This window comes from Ixodes scapularis, unplaced genomic scaffold (genome assembly GCF_016920785.2).
Source record: "Ixodes scapularis isolate PalLabHiFi unplaced genomic scaffold, ASM1692078v2 PGA_scaffold2__306_contigs__length_199485367, whole genome shotgun sequence".
In the NCBI taxonomy this organism is placed as follows: domain Eukaryota; kingdom Metazoa; phylum Arthropoda; class Arachnida; order Ixodida; family Ixodidae; genus Ixodes; species Ixodes scapularis.
Genome location: NW_024609857.1, coordinates 25,277,909 through 25,285,154, shown reverse-complemented (window position 1 = coordinate 25,285,154; position 7,246 = coordinate 25,277,909).

The following is a 7,246-nucleotide window of genomic DNA, read 5'->3' as shown; positions in this document are numbered from 1 at the left end:
CCCGCGAATACATGGAGATAAATGTTGTCGGATACGGGAAGGGAAGCGGGCCCCATTTTTCTATTGAAAGTTTCAGAATATTACTTATAAGTTGTAACTTCTGAATAAGTTATAAGTAAATGTCATTGCCAAACAATCGGCAGCGACCTTTTACTTTCAAAGTCGTATAATGCATAAAACACTCCTTATAAATACAAAACAAGTATAAAACAGCGAGGACGAGGGCGGGAACAGGACATCTTTCAGGGCGGCGCTGTGCCGCACTGAAAGATTTCCTGTTCTCGTCCGCGTCCTCGCTGTTTTATACTTTCAAGTTTTGTATCTATTAACCAACACGCTCGTTTTCAATTGTACAGTTTATAGGAGCTATTGTTTCAACATGGCTTGCACGTGACGTCAGTCCGACATTCTTTCTGGTGGCCAGAAGCGCCTCGTTAAAGGTATACTGAACCGAAATGTCGAGCTCACAAAACAGGGCTGAAGTAATAGTTCGGATTCTGCAGAACTTAAAAACACCACTCATACAGCGATATCTTTAACAAATGGCCGTCTTTTTGGAAAAGAAATGCGGGATTGAACGCGGCCCGACGAGGCCGACAAGACATCTGACGTCACGATTCTCATTCCCTCTCCTCCTCGCTTCGTCCTGTCGAGCTGGTGAACCGAAGCGTGGAAGAGGGAAGCGATGCCTCTTCCCCTGAGGCCAGATTCCCGAAACTTTCTTACGACGAAAAAGCTCGTAAAATTATCTTACGACAAAGTTACGGAATTTTCAGTATTCTCGAAGCAAAATGTTCGTAAGTTTTGCGTAAGTTATGACGAAATCCGTAACTTACGTAAAACTTACGAACATTTTGCTTCGGGAATATCCAAAACTTAGTAACATTGTCGTAAGATAAATTTACGAATTTGTTTGTCGTAAGAAAGTTTCGGGAATCTGGCCTCTGATTCTTAACTGTTCCAGGAGGATCGTGACGTCAGAGTCCTTGCTTGATCGCGCCCTTCGTTTCCAGAAATACCGCCATCTGTTTGAGGTATCGATGTATGAGTGATGTTTTTTAGAGTTCACAGCGTCGCGTTCAAAGAACTGCAGCCTTATTTTGCGAAATCCAAATTTCGGTTCAGTATCCCTTTAACGCAGCGAAAGCTACGCTCTCCAGCCCTTTACCCCACGTCCGCCCTTCTTTCTGGTGGTCATAAGCAACACCACCTAGAGCTAAGGCCGCAGCGCTCCGAGTTGTGACGTCACAGATTCACGACGAATGGGCCGAGCTGAGAGGAAGGCTTCTCTGCTACACATGTTTTCTTTTTTTTTTTTTGCGCTTGTATATTTGTGTTTTCCTCCGGTGCGCCATAAAACACATGCTCTAACACTTTTTTTTTTTTTTGCGGTGGAGGGGGGGCGGGGGTTTCCCGGACCGTTGCGCAATGACAATTTTTGCCTTTTTTGCGCACGAAAGGCTCGCGCAAGGCTCGTAGCGGCAGTACGCGAACTGCATTAACAGTCTCTTTTGCTTTTGGCGTGCATGGTGGTTAGCGCGTGGTGGTTGGCGAGTTACAGACACCTCTCGGGCTAGTCATGCCTCATAAATGCCGTGTCCCTGGCTGCCATGAGAACTATGTCCTCGACCAGAGTGTCTGTATTTAAGTTCCCAGATGATGAAGAACTGCGAGAAGCATTGCTGCGGGCGATCTCTCGAGAAAATCTAGTGCTGTCGACGCCTACCAGGGTGCGAACTTCCCTATATTTTCACGTCGTATTTTTTTATTAATTTACTTCGTTTAATTTTACGCTGACACGGCAACGAAGCCGACAAGTATTAGCTAGCTCGCGCTCTTTGTTTTCGAAACTTTTCTTCGTAGCGCAAGCTCCCGTTCTCAAAACCACAATCAGGAGACTATAGCTTTCGCTTCATGCGAAAGCTGCAGGTTACAGGCTCCTATCTCTGTTGCGCATTTTATTTTAAAAAGTCAATGTAATCTGCTCCACTGAGCTCGGGCCGAGCTATGTCCTGTTGGGAAAGATTCAGACTGCATGATAGCTTGGAAGACCGTTTCGGGAAGTACCGGCAGCTGGCTGGATCGCAGTATCACATGCCTTTAAGACAGCTCTATGAAGGTGAAAATAAGCTGTCAACCGCAGAGCACGTTGCCGACAATCACGTGAGAAGACGAGCGATGGGAGAAGCTTGAAAAACAAGTAAACACGCTACGACCCAGCTGCAACATAGTCGTTACAGAAGAGGCAGTGCCACAAGCGATAAATGAGACCCTCCCAGTCTTACATAGTCTGCGTGGCAGGATACGCAGTTTATGCCGCTTTAAAAATGCTTAAGTGTCAGAAATGCAGGGCAGCGCCGCAGAAAACTTGACAGCAACAATTTCACTCGCGCAGAACTACTCCCTTGTCAGTGCACTGGATCGAGAGGGGCTTTTTTTATTCATATATGTTCGTCATTAAGGCCCAATTGGGAGAAAATTATGCTGTTGTTTAAAGGAGCTGTGCAACGATATTCAGTTGGAATGTTTTTCACTATACACGAGCTTATTGGCACTAGTGGGACTCAAGGATACTCGCACGCAACGCCACTGGCCAAGAAACTCCTTTGTTGCGGTAAAATTTCAAGGACAAAAGCAATTATTTTCGTTCAATCTCTCCTTTGCAAAATTTGATGACGTAACTCGGGGATCGCAGTACACCCAAGTGACGATATTTGAATGCGGTTCATAGATTGGACCCGAGCCCTGCGTGGGCACTCGATTCGGGCTCGTGATAATTACTAGCTCAAAAAGCATTCGGGTAGTCGCCCGCGTCCAATCGCTGCAACGACGACAATAGCCGAGCCATAACAATGTCTGGAACTCAGCGCGTGTCCTGTGCTTTGCCAACCCCAGCGCGTGGCTATGATCAACATTGGCGGCATATAATCGGCTCCAGATCGCGTGGCCGCTTGTTCTGGCTGCGAGTTGAGGGGGTGAACGCTGCTCGTTTTTCTTTAATTTTTTTCTGGGACTTCTATTGCGTGAAGTGAAAAACGAACGCGTGTTTCATAGGTCATTAACGTCAGGGATCTGTTCTAAGCGGTATTTGCGCAAAGTACAAAAATTGTTGCACAGCTTCTTTAAGAACTCTCCAAAACGGCAGAGTCTTTGAAGGTTCGGAACCAGCGCCAGGTCGTGACCGAGCCCACAACGGAACTATACTGTCTACCAACGAGGACTTCGACGCCTGTTTCACCACTTGTGGTGCAGCACGAACATTATGCTGAAAAACTTTTGTAGATGGTTGAACGACTAGATTCATGAGGCTTATTCCAAGTCAGAGAAAAGAACATATGATACCCTAATATCTAAAAAATTATTTTATATTCAGCGCAATAGTTGTCATAACATTATAATTGTGCAACGGCATTAAAGGGATGCTGAACCGAAATCTGGATTCCCCAAAACACGCGGCAAAAGCGTGCAACGGGATGCTACAAGCACCAAAACATCACTTATACAGCGATATCTCGAACGGATGTCCGTATTTTTTTTTAAAACAGAGGAGCATTTGGCAGGAATGTGACGTCATATTTCTCCGAGAAGGAGAGGTAACGGCCTCGCGTCTTCTCCGCCTCGCGGCCTTGAGGGAGCGAAGCGAAGAGAGGAGGAAACCAGGTATCTTGACGGGGGTCACGCGCCTCGTCGGCCTGGTTCAATCTCGACTTCTTTTTCCAAAAATACGGCCGTTCATTCGAGATATCGTCTTACGTGTAGTGTTGTAAGGATTGTAGCGTCCAGCCTACATCTCCAGCATTGTTTTTCTGAAATCCAAATTTCGGTTCACCATTTCTTTAAAGGGAAGCTATGGAGCTTCTTGGAAAAAATGAGTTAGAAGTGAATTCTAGTGTATTTTTACCCCGTGAACCCGAATACTCAAACCATTTGCTGCGTAAGTATTGTTAAACGCGAGCAAAACGCGAAAGACAGTCGCTGTCCGTGACGTCATCGACGGATCTTTTGGCTGTCCAAGGCTAGGGGGGCGGGGCTTCAGCCCTATTTTGAAATTGCTCTTGTGGCTCTCCGGCGCGTCGCATTGAAATATAATTTTGATATCTGTTATTCTAAAGGCCAAATGAACGCAATTCAAGCGTTTTTTCTCAAATGTAGAAGTGCCCCATCTTCCCTTTAAAGTCCACATGCCGTACATATGCTGCGTCTTGGTGTCGCGAAAGCTGCAGAAGGACATCTAAGATGCTTGTGGTGAAATCGTGTCAAGATGGGATACAAGGAGAAAGTATGGATTCACGAGAAGATACAATTAAAGCTTTCAAAGGTGAGAAAACTTCTATTGACTGCTTCTATTCGTAGCGTGAATGAACGCAGGTAGTTGTGGGCATGAAACTCCCGCACCCGCACGTTGATTAAACTGGTATGCAAACTGGCGCCGTGGTCCGTGAGCGTTTCACGATCGCTTCCCCATCTCCGGATCAACACGGCTTGCCACGACTCGCTGTTGTGTCTCAACTAAAGAACGGAGAGGGAGTCCAGCTTTTTTGACGGAGCGGTGAAACGTTTCTCGGACTACGGCACCAGTTTGCATACCTCTTCAGGTGCTGTCTGTCCCTCTTTTTCGTGTCTTTTCTGCGTTTAATTTTTTTTTTTTCGTGTATCAGTTTTGTATTAATTACTTCATGATAAACATTCGCCAGCTCGCCTTCAGTTGTTTTTTATTATTATAATTAGTTGTTTACCTCTGCTAAAAATTATATTTAAACACGTTGCATTTGTTTTTAAACGTCAAAAGAGCATCAGTCCACATTTTTATTTTGTTTTAATACTCTTCGTTTAATTAGCTCCATAAACGAATTCAGTGAGCAAGCAGCACCTACTTGATTGTTTCTGTTATGCGTTTTGGCATGTCCCTTCACTTCTTACAGTAACCTTTCAGGGCAATAATTATGAGTTTATGTCTTCTCGCTTTTATGTCTAAAACGAAAACCATATTTCTTGAAATTCTTGCCTATCATAACAATACTTGTACGTGCTAATAAGCTGCCTGAGTGATAAAATAGGTTTCCCAGTCACATATATAACTCCCGTTTTACCTATTAACAAACGTTTGTGCCAATAAAAATGACTACGTCGGTAAATTTATGCCCGACGCCCTCAGCCCAATGTTTTTCCGCGGCGCTCGCCTGCCGACTCGTGTGACGTCACTGGAGGATCTCTGCGGCAGTGCAGCCTCAGAAGCGTCAGTGTTCGTAGACCGTGTGTCCCCCTCCGCTGACCCTCCGCTACGAAGAAACCGCCACTGCGCCTGCGTGCCGATGGCCTTGGTTGTAGAGTTCCGGGTAGCGGAGGGGATTAGCGAAGGGGGAAACACGGTCTACTAAAACTCGCTAGTGTCACGCGACCTTTCCCTATTATGTCTGACCAAGTGACGTCAATGCAAGCTATGTCACGTGGCCGGGGAGGGGGAAGGGAAGAAGGGCAAGTGGGGAGGAAGCGGGTAGGAATTGGGGGAGGGTGGGAGAGTCGATGGAGGAAGGAGGGTGGATGGGAGGAAGTTGGGGTGGGAAGGAGGGGAACGAAGACATATTGGGCAGATGGGCAGGGGAGGGGGCACTATATGCACTGTAGGAGGGTGAGAAGAAGGATTGGGGCAGGGAACGCGGAGGAGGAGGAGAGCCCCACACGAGCCTACATCCTAACATTCAGGCTGTCTGCTCGTGCGCCGCCGCTATTTGGGGCCTGGGCGATCTTCAATGGACTCCCGTTGGTAACGATGGTAATTGTGAGGATAGAAATGTGGAGAGGGAGCTGGTGTGACATGAAGTATATGTCCCCGCTAAATCTAGCGAGAAACTAAAATGGTGTGTCACATGACCAGGGGTGGAGGGAGGGAGGGTTCTGTAGGAGAAGGGGAAAGGGGGAGCGAGGGAGAGGTAAGTAATTGGAGGTGGGTGGGAAGACACGGGGAGGGAGAGGGATGCAGAGGACACCCTGGGAGCAATTTATCTAGGAGGTGTTGCTAGGAGGGGGCTGGGGGGGGGGGGGGAGAGGGGGGAAGGATAGGGGGAGGGAATCAGAGTGATACATGACTTATATTTTCTCGCTTAATTTAACGGGAAAACTGAATTGTTGCATAGGTCACGTGACGTCGATTTCCCCCGCTAAATTTAGCGGGGAAACTGAATTGATGCTTAGGTCACGTGCCATCAGGACACGGGACGTCGATTTCCCCCGCTAAACTTAGCGGGGAAACTGGATTGGTGTCTAGGTCACAAGACATTAATTTTCACGCTAAATTTAGCTAAGAAACTGAATTGGTGTATAGGTCACTTGACGTCAATTTCCCCGCTAAATCTAGTTGGGAAACTGAATTAATGTTTCGGCCAGCCACGAGACGTTAATTTTTCCGCTATATCTAGTGGGAAAACTTAATTAACGTGTAGATCACGTGCCTTCTTCTTCGCGCTTTCCACTTTTTTCCGCCTCCTCCTTTTCTGTATCCTCTCCACTTTTTACCTTGCCCCAACCAACACCTTCTAGATAACGAAGCCGTAGTGCTGAATGAGATGGCGTCATCAGAGAAGACCAACGCTGAACACAGATTGGAAACGAGTGCTCCGTCAGCGTTCGGCTTCGAGTGAAGTTTGAGCCGAACGTTGACGCAATCGTCGTGTCCAATCTGTGCCCAGCGTTGACCTTCTCTGATGACGTCATGTCATTCAGAACTACGGCTTTGTTATCTAGATGTTGCCCCAACTTGGCTCTCTTCGGAGAGGGGAGCGCTAAGAGGATTATCTTCCCTGCAGAAAACCGAGGTTGGTGCGTCACGGGACGTCAGGTGACGTCACTTTCTCCTCTAAATTTGGCGGAAAATGCACGGACGGACAAAATTTTGGGATAAGGGGATAATGTTAAAAATCGTTTCATGTTTTAAAATAACGGTTAGCCCTAAAACTTTGGCATGTCCAGACCGCATGCCGCCTTTGGGTGGAGTGTAAGCGTTCGACAACGCGTAGTTCGTTTTTTTTTTTTTTTCTTTGTTTTGTTTTCGGTAAAACAAAATTTAGACTCTTATTTTTTTATTTTTTTTTCGGGAAAATGTTGTAGGTCGCACCCTAAATAATTAATACATGGCGTTTCGGACAGGTCCGTGGTATGTTGGAATTTGTTAGGAATCATTCGCGGATCAGGGATCAGTTTGCCTTGGTACGTGGCGAAGCGTGCACGCAAACTACCGGTTTTTATTTAC